Consider the following 8,422-nt stretch of genomic DNA (forward strand, 5'->3'; position numbering starts at 1 on the left):
AGAGAGAGAGAGAGAGAGAGAGAGAGAGAGAGAGAGAGAGAGAGAGAGAGATGTAAGATGAGGGAGTTCTTCAAATTCTCACACTGGGTTTAGATGAGGCATGCACATAGATGCCAGTCAGGGTGCTTTAATCTGTAACCCTGAAGCCACAATAAGAAAAGAATCTGCTTTTCTTTTCTTCTTTATAACTAATCCATGAATTTAAAAATAGGTGGGTGCATAAGTTCATTGTATTATGGGAGGGGGTCTGATTTGATAGATAAAATATGGCCAATCATCTGGTTATTTATGATTCAGCCCCATCTGGCAGGAAGGACAAATTTATGCAACCGTTCCAACTAGTAATTCTTCCCTCAAATACCTGGTTCTGCAGGTTTCTGTCTAGAGGCTGCTGGGTATTCACATCTGGATTAGGCACAAGCAAGCCTTACTCTTCCAGACCCTCACTACAATCACCGTGAGACAGCACGGCTCGTTGGCCCTGTCTGTTGCATATGTTCTACCCTTTTACTTCTTTTGAATCACAGAATATCAGGTTGTCTGAGCATCGGGGAGGCCAAGCATGGTCAAGGCCAGCTCAGAGGTGGAGTGAACCTTGTGAAACATTCTTGCCTCATCCCTGGGGTAGCCCTTCTGCCTTTGAAACGGAGCCAGGCCATCACTTTCTACAGCTGCCGCCTGTCCATGTCGTTCACAGCAGACAGCCATGGCTCTTACTTAAGCCTTCTTTCTAAATTTCTCTTTGGAAACGAAATTGGAAGTCAATTTTAATTTGGATGACTTCTAAAGTAAATCCTAATCATCGTAATGGGCAAAACATTTTTTTTTCTTTTTTCTTTTTGGCAAGAGGTAAAAGGGGCCACTTTGCAAATTGAAATATCTCAGGCCTGTTCAAAAGCGCATCTGTTATGCTAACATGATTTAGTGGATCTGTTGATTAAATTTGTAGGATAAAGTGAAACTAAAAGATGCAGGGGATTTGTGTGTGTGTGTGTCTTCTTTTTCCTTCTGGATAATATAATAAAAAAAAAAAAGGGAATTGCTAGTTAGCAAGCAGGCATCCAGCCTGTATCTGAAGAGAGATCTCCAAAACAATATTGTTCTTATAATTATTTCAGTGATGGCTATCTACGTTACGTAGCTACGTTAAGGATGATATATTTATTCGTATATGGTTTAAACATTCTTGACCCTGAATATTTAAGCTTTAAAAAAAACCCAGAATATTTATTTAAACTTTGTTGTGTGTGTGTATGGGGGGGGGGCGGGAAGAGATCTTATTGGTATAATAATTCCCCAGAACATTCTTGTGCTTTGGCCATAACAGGGAGTGTGTGACCTAGCTGAGTGACCTTGGTCAGTATTCCTGAACTCTCTGAACATCATTTCCTTAATTGTAAAATGAAAATAATTCTCCTCTCTGTGAAGACCTAAGGACAGAGACGTATCAGGTTCTTTAGACATGGTGTTTAGACACTTGTCTGCGTGCCAGCTCCCACATCTCTAAGATGAGAATGACTCCGGGATTCAAGTCCTTGGGATTCTGTGGTGATGAAGTGAAATTATCCCAGAGAATCACTTTGCATAGTGCTTGGCCCATAGACATTATTAATAAACATTATTGATTAGACAAAGTATCTTAAAACAAGCTCTCCTTTCTCTTTTCCTCCTGGGATATCCTCCGAGGATAATTCTTACAGGACTATGACTTCATTCCCCATCAGCCCTTCTGGGTGGAGTGTCAGGGCTTATGTACTAATGTTTCTTCTATGACTACTTCCTCTCCTTTTGTTTTTTTGTAGGGTGACTAACGTCTTCCCGGAGTGCCTAAGAAAGAGGATGAGCTTAAACCAGGACCTGTCAACTCCCAGAAAAAAAATTTTTTTTGGTTGGGATAAAGCACCCCAAAATAAACCGTTAGGGTGTTCTCCTGAAGATCTGAATTCATCCTGCACACCCCAAGACTAACTGGTTGAAATGAATGCAGATGATATCCCAATCAGATGGCACTGAGGCCTTTGCAGAAGCAAGCAAACTCCAGTCTGCAAGGATCGTTGTTGTCCCCACCGCTGCCTTGATTCTGACTACTGTGTGGCCACACACTTCATCCCACAGGGATGATCTAATGCTCGCTTTTGAATGTTTTTAGCATTCTCTTTCCCACCCATTAATCACAGATACAGATCAGAGGTGTAACCGTTCATCCATACCTCTTCCCTCGACACTGGTCTTTTAACAGTTAAGTCGAGCAAAGAGCAGAGTTCTTATATTTAAGCAGTAACACATCAGAGAGAGTCACTAAGTAAGAGGCCACAAGGGTTCCCTATGTTTGTTTATTTGATTATTTTATTTTATTTTATTTAGACAGGTTTGTATGGTACAGACTAGAATATCCTGGCATTCTCACTGTAGTGCAGGCTAGCTTCAAACACTAGTTACTCCTGCCTCAATAGCTCAGTCTTTCAGTCACAGACATGCACCATTGCCCCTAGAAGTTCCCTTGCCTTTTCAGAATCGCACTGCAATGACAAACAAACATAAGAAACAATAAGATTTAGAGGAAGAGCCCCAAAGATCACTAGGACAAGAAACCTGGGTGATAGGCCTGGCTTCATTGCCTATACTTGTCTGAGTATAGACATCTCCTTCCTCCTTCAGACCTCTTTTCAGCATCTTTTGAGGACCAAACACCTGCAGCATCAGCTCCTGCCTCATAGAACGGCTGTGGAGAGTCAGCACCATAGCTCAGGCACGCCATCTTCTCACCAAAACGTCTCTACAGTTACTGATCCGAAGCAGGATGATGCAGACTCACATGGAGAAAAAATTAAAATTTAGGAGAATAAACTTTTTAAAGCATAAAACCAAAAAAAAAATTTTTTTTTTAACCATCGGTGTTCTCATGTGTCTCTAGAAATTTCTTGTGTATTCCTCTTAGCAGTAGTGTCCGGTGGCTGCAGTATGGGGACAGATGAGAAGGGATAACTCCACAACCCGGGAGAGATAGCCAAGCAGATAAAGGTTAAAGTCCCTGAGCAGACAAAGAAGCAGATAGAGGACTCGCCTGGCAATCATATAAATTATAGGTCCCCGTAGCCAGTAAAATAGCTTCTAAGAACCAACTCTAGGGATACTCAGCCTCAGATACCCTGAACCAGACATCTATTCTCCAATTTGACCCGATGTTGGGAGGTTTTTGAATTATTTCCTCAGGTTTGAATGGACTGAAAATATTTAAAGAGGAGATTTAAAGAAAATGAATTACAGTTACAGCTTAGGCTTTACAAAAAAAAAAAAAAGGTCTCAGTATAAATAGCTTTTAGTGCTTCTTAAAGTCAATACAAAATCAATATGAAAGAGGCAGCAATGTCAGACTGAGTTGGGAAAAATTAATGCAACGCGAGGCTAGGATAACTGGAATATAACACCACACACACATCTCTAGAACAGGAACGCGTCCACTACTTAGAGCCGCCGAGGTTTAAGCATAATGCCTATAAAGGATGAAGCCCAGGGTCAGCTACACAATCACTGGCTCTGGGATGCTGTCAACCTTTCTTCCCACAGATCGCCTCAATTACTGCTTGTACCAGACTCCTCCTCATGATAACTCTTAGGATTTTCATTCTTTGAAATTTCATGTAAATAAGATTTTTTTCTGTTTCTCTGTTCTTAAAAAATAATGTCTGATACTTTTGTTTTATACTATATTCATTTTTAGAATTATTAATATAAATGTGGGCATATATACATAGATTTATCTATTTATTTGGACACAAGTAAATTCAATAAAATGCATGGCATCCTGACAAAGGCAAACCCCAAATGCACAGTCTAAACTGCTCTAGAAATAATCATATCACCATGCAGAAAGTTCCTGTGTCATCCCCACCCTCGGAGAAACAGCCACTGACTGCTGCAATTTTCCTTGCACGGGTTAATTTGCCTGTTGTAGAATTTCATGGAAATGGAAACAGAGAGTGTGTAATCCTTTATCAAAGTCTTCTTGCGGTCAGCCCGGCTTTTTATTTATTTATTTATTTTTTTGATGTTCATTTTTGTTGTGTGTTTTCAGTAGCAGCTTCTTTAGATCATGTTCAGCTTTCTCTCAGTCCCTTTGAAGACTGTGGCTGGCCTGCGACTCTCCACACCCACTAAGGCACATGCATGGATTTCTGCACGTTCTGAGCTTTTTGTTGACATTTTTGTGACTCAATGGGTGCCTGAAGATACGAGTTATTTAATCAATCAAGAAGCATTTAGCCACGACTTTTCTAACACAGACGGTGCCTTAATGTTTAACTTACCAAAGAACCTGATAGACACATGGTTTTCGGAAGCCGGCAGGCCTGCAGTGTCTTCAGAGTCCCGGGATCCGCCCCTTTGCTCCTCCGTGGCATCTGCTGCCATCTTGCAGTAAGAGCTGGTGAGGGAGTGAACTGCTGCCCTGGCTGGGCTCCAGCAGGGCTGTGAGGGCGCCAGCCTCAGGCTCTGTCTCTGGCAGGTGGAAATGCTTATCCTTTATCTTTGAAAGCATTATGCCTCACATCCCCACGATTGATTTATTAAGGCACAGTAGAGGTCAGCAAAGACATCCAGGTGCAGCACGGATAGTGTTGTAGCCGGTTACGACCTGGATTGCAGAAGCAGCATGTATTTCTTTGCAGTCAGGAAAAGTGCAACAGAACAAACGGGGTTATAACTGTCAGGTCTGACCTGCAGCAGTGACCTGCCTGAAGTGCTGTCCACAGCAGAGCCTCTGACTCTTACTGGTGACTGTGATGGAGGGTGAGGCACCCTAGAGCAGGCCTCTGGGGAGAAAAGACATTGCCTCGGCTACTTCCATGGAACAAGCCTTTAGGGGACTGGCCCCATCACCATCATTTCTGCTCAGACAGCACCAAGCTCCTGTCAGTTCTAGCGGTGAACGTGCTCTGAATGGAAACGAGCGCCTCATCTTTAATGCATCCAAGTGTCACCCGCCCTTCTGCTGCAACCTGAAGTCTATACAGTCCTGCGGCACATTCGTGATGCATCACTTTCAGAATGCAGGGCTTGGAATCGGATGCCCTTTACGTTAAACGGCATGTTTTCTTTTAAGCATGTCCCTAGATAGGAGGGAGAGTCAACTGTGAGTCTAGTTACGAGTAGGGCTCCAGTTATACAAAGAAATTAAGAATAGATATCCATGCTTCAACAAGTGTACCCTCAAGATGACATTATGCTCATATTTCTTTTGAAAAAGTTAAAAATATTTGGCAGATACGGTACACTTCAATTCTGGGCTGCTTCCTTTGATCTGTTTTCCCTTTATCTGTTGCAGAGATTTTAAAGCTAATCTTAAGGAAATCTATTTACGAAGAAGGAGAGAGTGAGGGAGAGAATGATGGGAAGGATGAAGAGGAGTGTAAGCCCAGGAAATTGGAAGTCAGGGTGTGGTTACTGCAGTTTGGGCCCTGAGCTACGTTTTGGCTTAACAACTTCTGTAAAGGTTATGCTATAAACGGGTGTGAGGCTCTGTCTGAGAAGTAGTTACAACCTTATGTTGCTGGTCATGTATCATTTTCACTGGGAAACTCCATTTCATTTTGTATTGGGATGTTTAGGGAAACTTTTAACCATCATACAGTGTATTGCCTCTGCTAGTTGTCCAAAGACAACATTCTCAGTTTTCTGCCTTACAATATAGATCAGTCCATCAACATGGACTGATGTTACCCAATCAGGAAGTGTTTACGGCACGCCTGTGAGATTCTGCATCCTGCAGCATGCTTATCAAATTTCACAAAGGCAGAGAAGATGCAAACTCAGATGAGCAGATCGGTGCTCGATTTGGAGGCACACACAGCTTGGGCTTGACGTAGCTGTGTGATTTCAAGTGACCGTTTTCTCTGAATAGCCTGCTCATAGAGATTTTTGTCCTTATTAAATAATAGATAGTAAGTGCCTGTTACTTGGTAGGTATCCCTTCTGTGTTTATTTATTCTCTCCATGGATTGATGTATGCACACCAGCACTGATGCCCTTGATGTATCTGCTTGATGGTGAGGGAGATGGAGACCCACATGCTGTTCTGAGTCAGGACTGTTTGACTGCACTGCTGTTGGGAGGATAATTTGGCTCTCAGAACCATGGACAGAAGCCTACCACTCTCCTTGGCCTGTAAGAATTTCAGCCAATTACTGTGTGCGAGACACACACACACACACATACACACACACACACATCTCAAAACAGAAAAACAAACAACAAAACAAAAAACCCTAAACACCAATACAGAAATTGCTGTGCCAAAGGATTTCAAAATAAGTAACAGAAAAGCTATAGTCACCAGGTGGCCACTTGAAGGGTACAGAGTCTATTGTCACTGAAAAAGAAGTGATATATTTTTAGTGGTCCTAAAACAATTGTACATTGTTATTGTATAACTATAATGCAAGTATATTTTGCTTTCAACCGACTGACCTGGAATAGTTCTTTGAAGGAATAGAGAGATGCTGAGGATTATTAAAATAGTGTGAATTTTGTTACCAACTCATATTTACCTTTAGTTTTCATTTTATGTATCTATAAATCATGACTTATTGGAAACTCTCGATTCCATGTTTGTCCTATGATTATAGGAAAATAAGTAGATAAAGATGATAAGACTCATAGACTTTATTGAGAGAAAGAAGATATACACATGCACTCATACAGAGACACACAGAGAGACAGAAAGACAGGCACTCAGAGAGAAACAGAAGCAAAGACGGAAAGGGAGGAGTAGACCAAATGACCGATTACAGAAATCACCAAGGCAGAAATACTTAAGGGCAGGGGAAATGAAAGTCAAGTTGTTCCTTTTAAAAGTGTCTCACTCTAACTTGGCTCAGGCACACCAAGCAAATGTCACTTGGACTCTCAGAGCAAATGCTGACAAGAGGACTGGGAAGGGAGGATGACTGAGCAGAATATTTAAAAAGAGACACACACCTAGCATAGAAGAGCACAGAGCAGGGTAATGAAAGGGCGGGACACAAAATAGATTCAGGATGCCCCTCCATCTCCATGCAGGTCTGAAGTGAAGCAGTTATAACCAGTGCCTATTGACAGATGCTATTAAAAAAAAAAAAAAAAAGAGTAGAGCCACACTCATTCATGCTGGGACTGTCCCTTTCCTCTGCTTGTTCTTGGTCAGGATTAACAAGAGAAAGGGTCCTGGATGCTTGCCATAAGGTCCAAGTACTTGCCTCCTCTCCCTGCTGCCTACTGGACCACAGAAGGTGCCCCATAGTTTATTTTCTCTGCAACATCTCCCAGCCCCTGCAGCACCAGATGCATCACTCCCTTGTGGGCAGTCTGCTCTGCAGTCAAAGGCATTATCAAGGAGCCCTGCCCCTCAATAGAAATCTCTCTCTCTCTCTCTCTCTCTCTCTCTCTCTCTCTCTCTCTCTCTCACACACACACACACACACACACACACACACACACACACACGAGCACCTAAGATTTCTGAGAATGACCTGTAACTCTGGCGGAAAAGCACTGGCAGAATGGAAGTGAACCACGCCCAACCTTTACAAAAGATTGTGAAATAATAGAAGTTACCTGGAGAGAGCTTGGGGGAAATAATTGCAACTCCTCTTCTATATGAGTAATGGGAAGGAAGAAAAGCCATGGCTTATTCAAGACTTTTTTCTCTGTCCCACCTCCCAACCCTTTCAGTCCTCTTGTTCAGCCATGAATGAGAAAAAGAAGATACAGGCGACAGAGAACCATCTGAACAAACGCTTGGCTCAGTGTGCCAGCCACACTCAGGCAACCTGGTGATTAAGTTTGAAAGCTTAGATTGTGGAAACATGGGTGGCCTTCTAATATGGCTTAGACTTAACAGCTTTAAGCCACCAGCAACCTTACAGAAAGTCCTCTGCTTCCGCCCAGTTTTCTTCTTTGAGGGGGCGAGTTATCAGAATCACAGTATGTGTAACACGAGAAAGGAATATACAGACTAAAGCTCCCTTCGTCCTCTGACCGAGTACAACTCCAAAAATTTCACTACTTTTTTACTTGAAAACGGTAACTTCCCACTGTGCCATTTAAAGGAATCAGTAAGCCAGTGATACGTTGAACAAATTAAACAAAACGCCAAATGCTTGCTTAAAGGTTTTAGTTATTTCTTACAAATCTGCAGTATCTCTTCGGAACTGCAGGCACTCACAACGCGAGTATGAAAATGTTGCACCCACGTGCGTTTGGCGTGTCCACTCTGGTATCTGGGTGCTTCCTGAAGGAAGCCCATAGGTTCCTAAGTGTATCTATTATCTGTGAATTTCAGCAGGCTCCATGCTGAGTTCTCTTCCTGAAGACCACACCCAGAGCGGGTAGCCCTTTGCAGCAGTCTCTCTCTCTCTCTCTCTCTCTCTCTCTCTCTCTCTCTCTC

The sequence above is a fragment of the Mus caroli genome, chromosome 14, assembly GCF_900094665.2.
Source record: "Mus caroli chromosome 14, CAROLI_EIJ_v1.1, whole genome shotgun sequence".
Lineage (NCBI taxonomy): Eukaryota > Metazoa > Chordata > Mammalia > Rodentia > Muridae > Mus > Mus caroli.